Source organism: Denticeps clupeoides, chromosome 2, assembly GCF_900700375.1.
Source record: "Denticeps clupeoides chromosome 2, fDenClu1.1, whole genome shotgun sequence".
NCBI lineage: Eukaryota > Metazoa > Chordata > Actinopteri > Clupeiformes > Denticipitidae > Denticeps > Denticeps clupeoides.
In genome coordinates, this window is record NC_041708.1 from 757,176 (window position 1) to 770,916 (window position 13,741).

The following is a 13,741-nucleotide window of genomic DNA, read 5'->3' on the forward strand; positions in this document are numbered from 1 at the left end:
TGGGCGTAAGCAACATTTTGGATCAAACAATGAAGAGAGCGAGAGAGATAGAGAGAGAGATATATATATATATATATATATATATATATATATATATATATATATATATATATATATATATATATATATATATAAAGAAATTAAAGCTCGCAAACTGCTCTTTCCACATGCAAAATGACATGAGTACATATTTACTTATTTAAGTACATAAAAAATGTGTTTTTTAAATTAAATATAAAATACTGTTGACCACGCTTATTGTCATCGATGTGCTTTTAAAGAAGCATATTTTTAAAAATCCACCCGCAAAGTCAGATGTTCTCCTGTACGTTTGTCCCTCCCTCCTCGTCACATGTCCAGACGCTTGGTCCCGCCCCCTCGGCCCTCCCTTTACCCTCCCTGGCGGCGCTGTACGGCGGTAAAAACCCGGCGGGGTGTAATGTAATGACTGTAAGGATTTTAATGGAGGTGGAAGTTCGAGTATCCCCCGTCTACACTACACTCTGCACGCTAAACACACGCCTCGGACTTGGACAAGCGGACACTCACATCAGCTGCAAGAGTTTCAAACGTTTTCTCGTAATGACGTTTTGAAGTCCGAGGGGGGGGGGGGTCAGGCGTTTCGGCAGTTTTGGCAACATTAGCCTTCCATGTTCAGCATTTTCGGTGCCTCTGAAACGAAACCTATAGCTGCTTCTGACCCCAATGGGTTTGATTCGCTCAGACTCGTTGGAAGACACCAAGTGACGGCGGGACGGCGCTTTGATGTCCCCCTGGAATTTGGAGCGGGTGGGCCGGTGACTTCGGTGAGCCCTCTGAACGCCTGCCACATGTGGTGCGGGGCCGAGGCGAGAAGGGGTGAAGAGGAAAAGTAGGCGCTCCTCCAGGTTGTAATCACGCCCGCATTATGGGGAACAACAAAGGCCGCGCCCCGGAGTCACGGCGCTGGGGACGCGTCCTCGCCGCGGCTTTTAATGCGCACGAGAGAAGGAGCACTAATAACAATACCGGCGAGCGCGGCCCAGACTCGCTGGCGTCTCCGGCCCTGCACACGTATGCGTGTGCGCGTGTGTTGGTGCGCCGCTGTGGGCGGGCGCCGGCTCCGCCTTGGTCCGCGGCCCTGTGATGATGCGGAGTGACGGCATTCCCCCGAGATGAAAGGCCTCTCCCCTCCTGAGCTGCTGTCTTTTTGGTTGGTGAAGATCTTGTTGTTGCGTCGCGGTGAAGATGCCGCCGGTGGAGGGGGCGGAGTCACGCTCGGGCCCCGGGTGGCACGGGAAGGGTTAGCGCGGCTAATCTGGCCCGCAGGCCCCATTCCTCGTGTACAGCCATGTCAGGCCGCTTTAAACCTCTTTCAAGGCTTCACTCACCTGAGGGCAACGTCCACGCAGTGTGTGTGTGTGTGTGTGTGTGTGTGTGTGTGGAATTAAAATCATTCTTTTGACCAAAATATTTGAGAAAACTGTACTGTGGTTTTATAATATGGCTCAATGAGCAGTGATATGTGACCCGGTTCTTTTTCCATGTCCATTTTCTATAACATTTTATGAATTAGAACCTGTTTGATGGTTCTTGTTTTACTTATATTAATATATTACATATATTAAGTTAGTAAAATTCGCGGGTTCGAGTCCCGACCCGCCAAGATGCCCCTGAGGTCCCCTGGATGAAGGTCCCGTCCCCACACACTGCTCCCCAGGCGCCAGTCAGGGTGCCCTCTGTCACCAAGGGTGACGGTTAAATACAGAGGACATGTTTCACCGTGTCACCGTGTGCTGTGCCGCAGGGTCCCACAATCACGTCACTTTCACTTTTCACTTTCAACAGACGGCAAAACGAAATTCCTCTGTAATCGGAACCCCGATATACATCTGGATATGTTGGTGTTGTGAGTGCCAAAAATGGCGACGTGTGTGTCTCCCAGAGAGCTGCTAACCATGAACATGGAATTGAAATGTTGGCTTCGCTTCATCGCTGTCCAACCTGATCAAAAAACGAGTGAAACCGAACAAATCAGTTCCGATATGGAACTGGCTCTTCGTTGGCCCGTGCTTGATCTTTTCACCAAGCTTCACAGTCACTTTGCGCCATGGTTACAAATGCATCACCCGGTTATCAACACCAACACAACATTTCACGCTGAAGATCTGCGCTGCGTTCCAACTTCCAACAGCTGCCACCCATCTGGCGCGCAGGACAATTAAAACGAGAAAGACTAAAAATCCGTCCTCCATGTTTACACTTAAAATGTGGACAGGCAGCGCGAGAAGACACATTCCACAGTCTGTGGCAACACGGCGGAGGGATTTTCCGCTGTAAATCTCGCGTTGCGCCATGAGAGCCGAGCAGAGCGCAGCGGATCTGGCTCCCATCGGCGCTGTCTGGGGATCTTTCGCCGGGGTAGGTGACGGGGGCGAGGTCACCGAAGGCGGGAGGAGCAGCGGCGTGGACCGGGCGTGTAAACGCGAGTGTAAATACGGGTGAGCGCACAGACAGAACAGGACTGAAACCGTCTTGGATCTGGTGTGCAAATCCCACAAATGACTGTTCATTTCGCACGAAAAAAACACAATTCTGACCGTAGTAGGGTGGTAGTAGCCTAGTGGGTAACACACTCGCCTATGAACCAGAAGACCCGGGTTCAAACCCCACTTACTACCATTGTGTCCCTGAGCAAGACACTTAACCCTGAGTGTCTCCAGGGGGGGCCTGTCCCCGTCACTCCTGATTGGAAGTCACTCTGGATAAGGACGCCTGGTAAATATTGAAATATAAAATTTGATTGATCTACTGCATATAAATGAAATTGAAAGGCCTCCAAAAAGCAATGACTACAATACGGAAATGAAATGAATCCTCTGCCCCGTGGGGGGTAGGTCACCGCACATGCGTGTCCAATCAACACACAATGCCACTTGGACCGAGGTTTGCCAGGCACAGACACCAGACCTGTGAAGACCGGTTTACCTGGTCCAGGGATTATCCTTCTGGAGTTACCTGACCCCCCCCTGCCCTCTTAAGCCCCACCCCCGCCCCACACCCCCACAGTAACACGAACGCCTCCCCCCTCCTGCTAGGATATGTCCAATGAAACGTCTGGCCCTCGTCCATCAGGACAGCACCTTAGAGAGGATTAAACTTCAATTTCCACTGATCACAGGAGGATGAACCTGCTTAACCTGAAATATGTGACAACGTCTCCAACTCCTCGAAAAAGTTCAAAAACCCAACAACAAAAACCAGATCGAATATCATATTTCAACATCATAAGGGTTCCGGTTGCTCTTCGCTTGTTTATCTCATCTGTTTACCTCTCACGGTTGGGGTAGCAGTCAAGGAAGTTCATGGAAACGGGTGAGATGTTCCAGGTATCGTCAGAACATAGCTGACGATGCCACATCTTTCCCCTTCGTGGGTTCTCCTTTTTTTATTTTTATTTCTTTAGCCACGAAGACTTCTGCCCCAAGGTCAAATCTCACAATGGGAATGAACCTATGGGATCAAGTTCTGGCCTCTGACAAGGAGACCCAGGACTGTCAAGTGTTACGTTCCATTGTGACCTACAATGGCACACAATGGTCTCCACAGCACAGGCTCCGGCTGTCCCGGGTGCCTAATGAACAGGCACAAGGGGCAGCAGGCCGGACCCGGTCACAAACAGGCACTCTGCTTCTGGCCAAAGTGTTCGCTGGGCGCTGCCATCGCTGATTCAGTCATAGCACCGTTAGTTCCGACCTCAGGCTGTGATTGGCTGAGAGGCACGACTGCACCTCTTTAAGAACAATATCAACGTATTTTCTGCAACAGTGAGAAGTATCTTATTCCCTGTTTAACTGGTGACTGGAGGAGTGCAAGTATCACATCCTGCCACTAGTGGCCGCCACTTTCTTTTCGTTCTTCTTTTGTTCTGTTTTAGTTTAGATCTCACATGTTCTTAAAAGCACATAGGCATCAGTCTTCTGACGTCTTCCAACATCATCATAACATTTTCCCGGAATATTGGAATCTGCATCTCCAACGTTCCTGCTTTTCATTTGCTTTGCTTGGACTTCTTTCGCAGTTTCAAATGCATGTTAGCACATTTCTGTTTCTTGCCGTTCTTACTTTTTTCTTATTTCAATTTCCTAGCGCTGATTCCACATTTTGACGCTCGGCCGCCGTCTTGATAAACGGCTCTTTAACTTCGGCCGAACTGACGGCAATTTAGGAGGCCACGGCACAAAGAGAGACAACGCAGAAGGCGTGTTGAAAGCGGGACCTCGCGACCTCGCTTCAGGTGTTTGAGGCTGTCATGTTAAAGCGAGGGGGCCCGGCCCCGGGAGAAGGATGGGAAGGGCCGACGCTCCTCCTCTGCCGAGCGTCAGGCTGTCTGCACAAGTGGGACGGACCGCCTCAGACTTCAAAGATGCGTTTGAAGCTGGCAAGACGCGCCTCCCCCACCTAGAGGCCCGTTTTTGTTCACCTTTTGCAACCATATCTTATTCAGACTAGTTGATAATCTGCTGCGTCAGCAACGGTGGGTTTGACTGCATCACTATTTCTAACAATATTATAATTTTTTATTTTTTCTTAGCCGACATATACATCATTATAAAGAGCCTGAGCAGTTAACCTCGGCTGATCTGTCTGGTTTGAAAGTCATTTACCCGACGAAGGCAGGACTATTACAGGCACTGAAAATAAAGCGCCCTCTAATGGAAGAGCGGCCCGCAGGAATGAAAGAGGGGGACTATTTGAGGAGATCAAAGCGGCCGTGGACGTGCACTCTTTCATCGTAAAAACAGCAGAGAGCTCAGACCTGTCCACCTGACCGAGGCTCTGCGAAGGCGACACGTGAAATGCGCTCATCAGGCTTCACAACCGTTGTGCAAATTACATGCGGGATGTAGAAAACGTTCCGAAGTTTCCCTAAGTTCGAATATCCTTTCCGTGGTGCAGATCTGTCTTTTTTTAAACTGCCGGATTACACTTGTTTATTCCAACATTCCGAAATCATGATGCATCAGCACATTCTCACAATTCTTGTCACCGCATTGTTTTGCGCTGTGCACTGTCCTGACGCCGCAGGAAAAAAATCGAAAAATTACGCCAGTAAAAACAGGCTTAATTTACTGCCACACTATTTGTGCGATAAAATGGTTTTTTTTTTAAAGACGTAAAATAAATCCGTGCGGCTGACTTGAAGTTACATGGGGAAAACAGGCCGGCCACATTCGCAGGGAAGAGAGCGATTTGCATTCCGCCAGTGAGAGCGAGCCCAATTAAGCCGTTTCCGCTCCAATTTATCTCCCTGCAGCCCGCAGATCAATAGGGCTCTGCAGCTGCGAGGGCCATGTGTGTCGGGCAGATGGATTAGATTGGGGTTAAGCTTTGCCTGGCCCTCCAGGAGGGTGTCCACCGGGGACATTGCCCCCATACCTGCACTAGCTTCAGCTGTAAAAAAAGACGCACGTTGTGTGAAACACCTTAGGGCGCTGTTCAACAACGCATTCCAAAGCAGGAGCTAACTGGAACCTGGTTCTGTTTGTGGCTCCTCTTCTACATGTCTTTGACTGGAACGAGCAGAGCTCAAAGTAAAACCTTCTTGAGGTTAGGGTTAGTGATTGCAACCAGTTTCTCTTCCCTGGACGTTCTTCAGACAAGAAGTAGTTCCAGGTTGGTTGTACCCAGCATCCCTCATGTCCTTAATTTTCTTCAAACTACGCTGGACACTGTCCCTGGAGAAGAAAGAAGCTGAAACGAAGGGGATCTTCAGATGCTTTTAGTAGGGTGAACAAAGGATAAACCAACACCAGCTCTCCCTTCTGGGGTATAGATGTCTCAGAATTGGCTGTCCCAAGCGACATTGAGCCCTCTTGTGCCCATTTGGCTGAAGAATCAGTCTCTGCTGCCATGAGCGCTGAAGGCACTCTGGCCCTCCACTCCAAACTCAATTAGCCAAATCCCATTTCAGAAGTGCCACTGGGCCGCACCTCCGGGTGTGAAAGAGCCACCTCAGGCCTGTAGGGCCAGCGGCCAGGTCGGGATTAGTCCGAACAAAAGGCCGCAGGTATCCGCTGTCACCTGCGCAGGTGTCTCCTGTGGCAGGGGACGACGGGGACAGCCTTCGGTCCAATTTGCAGGTGCTCAGGCCCTAATCTCCCGGCTCTCAGGACCACACGTATCTGTTTCAGACACCGTCACCCTCTGTACCGTCTTCTATCCGCCCTCGGAGCGAAGTTCAGGTGATCAATCATTAATATCTGTAATTAGGGCTTCGTGTCAAAACAGAAACCTGAAGAGGGCCTGTGCGTGACGGGCCGGGACTGACGTCAGACTTGGCGAGGGGAGCGAAATGTGGGTCCTTGAGTGAGAGTGAGAGGGAGAAAGCTGCAGAGGTTTTTTCTACAATAGTTCTGCCTTAGTTCCTCACACGCTCCATGCACAACCTTCTCCAAGTGTATCCAGGACAACCCCGCAATACCCCACACCCCAGGAACAGGGAAATTCTTGATGTTCGGTGACCTGCAGTGGACAGATTAGGGAAAGACATGGTGCGTACATGATACAGGCCTTTTTGTTCTGAAAACTGGATAAGAACCTTCACCAAAATAGGAAAAACCTCCTTAGATTTCGAGCCAGTGTAACACCTGAACTTGTCACGGGGCGCAGTACACGGAAGGACGAATTCGCTCCATGGAAAATGCGGGGATTTAATAACGGAAAAACAGTACATTACAAGGACCGGCAACATGACTAGGAACGACAATAACCGCATCCACGGTACATTTATACAATGCAGTGGTGGTGGGCGTAGGTGGCCAAGCGGTTACAGAAGAGGCCCCGTAATCAGAAGGTTGCCGGTTCGAATCCCGACCCGAGGTGCCACTGAGCAAAGCACCGTCCCCACACACTGCTCCCCGGGCACCTGTCATGGCTGCCCACTGCTCACCCAGGGTGATGGGTTAAATGCAGAGGACAAATTTCACTGTGTTTCACAATGACAATCACTTCACTTTCACTTCATTTTCAAACAGGTAGAAACAGGTACGGATCATGTCACTTCTATTCACATTTCAAAGATGGATGCTTATTGGCGATAAGAATTATTTGTTCACTGGAGCCATAATGGTTCCAAGAATGGTTCCAATGGAATCTTCAATAGATGAGAAAAACGGCCCGGTCTCTTGTGTTGTGGCACACGGCTCTGAATTAAAGGACAGAAACACGTGAAGTTCACGTCCGCCGCCCTCCGCCGGTCACTTGACCTCACTTTCCACTCCCTGACATCACTCACGCTGAATGACCGCCCTCTGTGATCTCAAATGCGCCTACGCTGTCGGCCCACCTGGAGCCAAAACAAAGGATTACACGCCGGAACAACAGCTTCTGTCAAAGGTGCGCGGCGCCAAGGCCCGACCACAACAACACACAGCCAGAGCCGTTCTTCAGCCGAAGCCCTGGTCCAGGATATCCAGGGGCCTCCCCGTCTCATCTTAGATCCACAATGTTTCGTCAGGATTTTGTCCAAACGAGAAGCAGAGAGAAAAGACCCCGGGGACGGGTGGCGGGGATTGAGTGTCTCTGACCAGTCTGACTCATGCTAAATACCAGGCCTGTTGCCCAGGGGCAGAGTGGGAGTTTAAAAGGTTGCCGGAGTGGCGAGTTTTGGGTTTCCCGGCATAAAGTGCTTCTGCTTTGAAGGGGGAGGACGGGGGACACCTTGGCCGGGATAATGATGAATTTCGCCATTGTCTTCGGACCAGCCGTCTAAGGGTGGAGCACCTGATCAAAGGAGGGTCTGGCTTATGACCTGCACCCCAGGTAGAAGTTAGGCATGCGGCGAGCTAACCCTGGTAACCCTAGGGTGGAGATGGACGTTCATCACAGAGGATACTAATGCCATTTTGTTGACAACGGTTCTAGTTTCGTCAAAACCGGTCAAACTCCCGTCAATCACAGAAGGGAGACATTTAACGTTTGATGAAAGACGTGCTTGATTCCCAATCAATAGATGCATACTACTATTTTGTTAAAATGAAATACCGTTGGTTAATAATCAGTTTTTGCATAATCGTGGCAATAAGACATTAGGAAATAAGTATATTTTACAAACGTATTTATTGAGATACACTGTTCATTACACCATCATATGAAAATTCCACACTGCAAACGAAGAGCAGGGCATTACTTAAACTATTTACAACAATGCAAAGGAGACAAATACAGTATAAGAAATCATAATTTCGCAATATGAGAAGATCACAGCAAATATGGGGCAAAAAACGCAGTATTTTTCATGTTTCTGATGTCACAGAACTGAAATAATCATTAAATACATTAGTGGTGAAGAGGGAGGTTCTCAACCAGTTCCTTGAGGAACCCCTTTGATTGGAAGTCCTCCCTCCCAGGAATACACACGGGAGGACAAATGAGACCCACGGAGGGAAATTGTGGGACTTTCTGTCCCCCATGGGGACAAGCAATCTGTGCAGCGCTGGAGCCGAGGTGTCCCTCTCACCAGCTGTACCGTATCTGCTGTGCAACTGACGGTCCTTAATGCCATAATCACCCCGCACTGCGGTCACAGAGCCACAACAGGCAGCAGGGCATGCTGGGATGTGCTGGGATCATTCCGACACCTGTTGTTCCCACAAGCCGTGTGAATGTCCGCCTTGTGACGTCAGCGAATTTGTGTCTTCTGCAGATAAACAACCCGGAGAGGTGGGACGTTTGGGACCGACTGTAGTGTTTTGACTCTTGACTAAACACAATTATTCATGGTAGATCAGGAAGTCTTTGTGGAATAATTGTGTGCATAACTGAATGAGTCTCCAGGGTAGCTCAGGTAGGACTGAATTTGTGCTTAATTAAAATGAAAAAAAGTCACTTCAGGCCAATGTGTTTCATCTCCTGCAAATATTAGTCATTAAAATAATCTGACCTGACATATCGGAGACACCTTCGATGTGTATTGATAGACTGTGTGGATTTTAATTAGCCCTAATAACCATCCTAATGGGACAAACAGCTGAAAAACGCACAATCAATCGGAATTGTTAAAAAATTTACAAAAAATCAATTACCAGGAGCTGCTTTCTCATGGTTCCTGATGCCCAGATAAAATAATGTGAAATTTCAATCGTTGTTAATATATTTGAATAATATAATGCATTTTGTAAAATCATTACAGGTTAACAGATTAACTTTTTTGGAGAGTTAAATGATGGATTAAGTAGATTTTTAATACAATTTAATTTTGGCATATAGTGATGAGTGGTTTCTTTTTTTAATATAAATCCTTTATATATAATACACTCCCACATACTTTCCCAAATGAGAATAGCACCTTCAATGCAGGCACCTCGAACAGGATTTTTTTTTTAAAAAGTGTTTTTCGATTAAAATGACGATTTTATTGATTGACTTTGACATTATTTACATGCAATTTCCGATCAGTTCCCCCACATTACTGGTGGATCTGGACAATAGCAGCTAGTAAACAGACGCACCGCCCCAGTATTAATTGAGTCTGGTACAGACACACCTGCTCCCTCGCCTTTCACCTCCCACCCCATGACAGATGCTACTCTGGGCTTTTGTGAAGGACTAATTTGGCAGTGAGCACTGATTTCAGGTGAAATATAGTCCATTAACGGAGTCGAACAAACTGGCGGTTGCTCTAAACCTCTTTCTTCGGATGCACGTGGCTGACGTGACCGGGGGCCCGGAAGCCACGTCCCCCTCCCTCGGCCTCGGACCGGCTGGTATGTGATGCACACGATAAACGTCGGGCAGCCTAATGGACAGTGGCTGCGGCCGGTCACGTTAACACGGCACCGTCTCCACTTATCTTGACTCCCAAGGGTGGCCGCGTTGAGCAACTGCGCAAACGTTGAGCACTTGGAAAAGTCCCTCCTGCCAGCACAGTTCCAGAAATACACACGACAGACAGCCCTCTTATCTGATAGACTTTACTTTGCTCTCGGAGACGTTCGGAAGTAATGAGGCGGGCAGAAGAATTCTGACTTACTGCCTTACTAACCACGGGGGTAAAAAAGATTCATGTTTCCTCTCCGCCCCCAACTTGCGAGTGTCAAACTGCACAAGCCGAGGAGGAGGAAGTGGAACGGAGCAAAAGAAATGACCCGAGGACAGCAATTTAATTTGAGGAATCCCGCTGAGGTTTGGCAGGAATGACGGACTCGGGCAGATCTCGCCGGTGAGCCGATGGATCCTGTTCTTTCCCCTGGCGTGTTACACCGCGTCAGCTATGTAAGGACAAGAACTTCAAACACATCCATCATGTTTAGGTGGAGGCTGCAGGGGAGAACAAACTGGCGGGGAAAATAAAGGATAAGTTGAGGCCGGGCGGAGGAGCAGAAAAGGAACCTGGTCTTGATATGGCCAAGCAAAGAAGGTGGTTGAAGGTCACATCCTGTACTGCTCCAATCAACCCAGTGTCTTCACAGATTGGCTGACTTTATTACCAGTAAAACCTCCCGGGTCCTCCGGCCCGTAGCGTAGCCTGGGGTTCCGATGGCTTGTGATTGTTATGCATCGCTGAAATCTGATTCGTCCACCTCAATTGTCCTCCATCCCCCGTCCCAGCCGCTTCTCCGAGACTAAGGGACGTGGAATGCCTATTGAATTAGCCAGACAATGGCAACAAAACCAACAACAACAAGAAATGGGCTGGCCCATCTGAGCACCCGCCCCTGCGCAGACAATGCTGCCACCCACCTGTACACCAGCCCCCGCCTCCCACCTCGACCGAACCCGAACCCCCTGCAGATTCAGGAATGCCTGAGGTGCGCGGCCCCATTCAAGCCCCCCACCCCCGGCGGGAGATTCTCGGGAGGATTAAAAACGCGGAGCTGGGGAAGGAGAAATGAACCGGCTTAACAACAGTGGCAGACGCCAGATGAGCTCCAGCCACCCGTGTACCTGAACACCCGAAGGCTCCGAAGTGCCCTGTTGGCCCCGAAAAAGCCCCTACACGCGTCCCCAAGGGATCCTTCTCTAGCGGGCCACGCGCTAACAAGCTACGGCAAAATCCGCACGTCACTGCACTACCAACGGCAAGAACGTACGTCTCCTGACCCATAAATCAAGGTTCGGTCGGACGTCCTCAGCGGAAAGCTGGCATGCAGGAACAGCGCGAAGTGAGGAGAACGATATGTGCAGGAGGCCGCCGGCTTCTACTGACACCCCTACTGGGGCGGTTGGCACATGTGCGCACCACATTTCAACGATTACCCCGGCTTACGAGGGAAATAACAGCACAACAAAAAGTCCAAAAGCAACAAGAGGAAAACCTCGACCACAAAAATAAAGAGGAAATCCGATCTCCACGAACCTGGCAAATAGCCTTTACGCGGATTCTTTTTTTTTTTGGAGGGGAGGGGCTTCTTCGAATAAAAAACAAATATCAATGAATGCCGTTCCACCAAGAGCTAGATGTTCAGATGGACTGCTGGGTCGTCTGTGGATGCATGAAGCAGACGGGGGTGAAGTTTAGATGGGGACCACATGGCACGGGGGCACTGCCGGTGTCTGGGCTATGTCAGACTGACTGACAGGCAGGTGGGGGGTGGGGGCTTAGGACACACCCCGAGGCCGCCAAATAACAGACCTGCAGCGCCGCTCAAGCCCACCCACCCCATCCGGGGGCATCTCGAAGTGCCTAAATTAAGCTGTCAGAAAAAGAGGTAATGAATGGGAGCGGCCCTAGAGCGGCACTAGATACCAATCCAATGAAATAAGAACAGAAATGATCGTTAGCTGTCCACACAGTAGCGGTGTGAACCTTCACAGGTCTCACGATTCGATTACGATGGTCAACTCCTCCATTCAATTACATTCTTTTCATTAGGTGCCATCAGGTGAGCATTTTCCCGCTGGTTGGAAATGATTGGATGGTGTCGAGCAAATTCTCAATTTCTGCCCAAATCCCGACAAATCTCACGACGAGCGACGAGTGTTAAACTGCGTCCCGCGATCACCAGTGAAACGCCAATCGATTGCAGCTAAAATATGCCATTTGGCATCCAGGGGCCGTTCATTTCGAACTCCTACCTAGAGCGGCGCGATGCATCGATTGTGAGACTAATTTCGACACAAAGTCCTGCATACGCGGTGGCGACGCCGATCTGAATTATTCATCTGGCCTTTGGCAGGCTTGTTCAGTCGCTTGTTCACGGGAGAGACGTTCTCAGGCCCACAACAGCAATACTTAATTAAGTTTATGAGCGCACGCACCGCTGCCAAACTTTGGAGACGTGCCTGTGGAGCCTGTATTACGGTCCCAAAAATAAATGTGCACGCATTACACGAACAATGCAGTGTGAGTACAGGAAAATAAAGAAAAGTGGAACTTTGCAACCTTGGGTTAGTTAAAGTTCTAAAAAGGAGGTCCAAGGGTGAAGAGCTTTGCTGAGATTAACCATGTAGGTTAGAACCTGGACCAAATTAAAACAGAAAAATACATCTCCACGCGGGTATGAACAGGCACTTCATCTGTGCCGGCGTGGTGAGACAGAGTGAAATATAATGCACCGCAGAAATGCTAATCCCCAATCGGCTTCCTGCGGCAATTAAAGCTTTCCGGAGCGGAATGCCAAAACATGGCCGACTCGATGCTTTATTTCAAGGCACCCCTGCTAGTCTCTGCAAATCAGACGGGAATCGAACCAATTACTCAGTGCTTCCTATGGGTTTTCCTGTACCCAGCGATCCAGCCCAGCGATGGGCCGGCAGTCCGCGCTTTTACCACTGTAACTGAGCAAGAGAGCTCTGTTTACAATAATATTTATAGTAATAACAATACTATAAGAAAAATTCAAATGCATAAAACAAGGAAAATGCAACACAATATAACACACATATATATACATATGGTTTACAATGGAAGTTAAAAGGTACCCCCAAGTTATAATGTACACTACCTATGTAACCCTAGTGTGGCTTTCACTCAAATTATTAAATTATAATATTTTCCTTGACTTTGCCTCATTTTCAGTGAAAAATAAAGCAATTTTTTAATGACTTTTTGATTTTTAAAACCTATATTAATGAGTCGAAAATGTTCAATTATTATTTCTTCCCTGCAACAACAGGAGAGTCAGATACAGATACGCCCATCTCCAAAATGGCTACAGTAATTTAGAAATCGAAATAATTTCTTTTAATACAAGGCCGTTGCTGCATTGGGCGTAATTTTGAAAAAGGAAAATGGCGGCCAATTTTTTTTTTACTTTTTAAATGTCGATCTTTTATAATAATAATAACAGAGTTCACCTTTTCCACGGAATAACGTTTGGTGGGGGGGGTGAAGTACTGGTATAAGGTCAGCAGACGAAGCGAGCGCGGTGAGACCTTCTTTCTCAGATGCCACATGGCAGCAATTGGAGGGAGAAAAGGTCGGACCGGCCACTTGCAATTAGTACACAGCACCGTGTTCACGGTTCTTTTAATAGCACAGCTTGTCCTGTTTAGACTAAAAATACACCGTCCGGCGGGGGGGCACTGTCATTTTCAGGGCTGTGAACTTTGACCCTGGTCAGTGCACCCTGGGCTGTCTTACACGCACAATAAAGTTTTTTTTTTAAAAAAAGGTTATGAATGTGTCAGCAAGGAAGAGTAGAAATCCTAAAAAGGTGTCAGAGTGTAAGTTTGGATCCCGCAGAGGGTGAAACGTGGACAGACCCCCACCATACCCCAGAATTCTATCCTGCAAAATGACCCCCTTGTTTCGTCCCGA